This window comes from Dendrobium catenatum, unplaced genomic scaffold (assembly GCF_001605985.2).
Source record: "Dendrobium catenatum unplaced genomic scaffold, ASM160598v2 fragScaff_scaffold_501, whole genome shotgun sequence".
Lineage (NCBI taxonomy): Eukaryota > Viridiplantae > Streptophyta > Magnoliopsida > Asparagales > Orchidaceae > Dendrobium > Dendrobium catenatum.
In genome coordinates, this window is record NW_021318963.1 from 161,358 (window position 1) to 162,279 (window position 922).

The following is a 922-nucleotide window of genomic DNA, read 5'->3' on the forward strand; positions in this document are numbered from 1 at the left end:
AACCAAAACCATAATTAACATAACTATTACGTCACCATATATTACATATCCAAACCAACCATTAATCACTTCAACTTATTCATACCACACATTATTTACATATTAAAGTGATATCAGCTTTTTATTCTTCACATACCAAACACACATGCATCATATTGCCTAATTAACAGCTGCATTTCAATAGGTTCAGCATTCAAACAAGTTCAAACACCCCCGGCTTTACAGCCTCTGTTGCCTTCATTGCTTCGGCAAGTCCTTCTGCACCATGAACAAATCGTGTCACTTCTTCTGCAAGCCTCCTCTGGGTAGACTTCAGAACATAGCCAGGCTTCTTCATAGTTTCCTCCAACTCCTGAATCTCCTTCAAGTCCAAGAAGGTTAAAAGCTTCAGAAACCTCACAACATCCTCATTCGGCACGAAGAGAAAGTATTGATAGAATTTATAAGGTGGCATCATGGCCGGCGACAACCATATTGCGCCACCTTCAGATTTCCCAAACTTGGACTCGTCATTGTTTAGTAAAAGAGGGAAAGTCAGTCCATAGGCGCCTTCCACCTGAAATATCTTTCTTATGAGCTCAGTTCCAGCAGTAATATTTCCCCACTGATCGCTCCCACCTATCTGAACATTTACACCCATATTTTTAAACATGTGCAGAAAATCATAACCTTGAAGTAACTGATAGGTGAACTCAGTAAAACTAATCCCCTCCTCAGACATGAGCCGCTTCTTCACACTGTCCTTGGTCATCATAGTTCCAACCATAGCGAATCGACCCACTTCTCCAAGAAAATCCAGCAATGTTATGTCTTTCCACCAGTTAAAATTATCCTCCACCGCCAAACAGTTACAATACTCGTTGGTTTCTAGGTTCAAATATTCATCTTTTATACAACCCATCTCTAAATCCACCTCCACGCT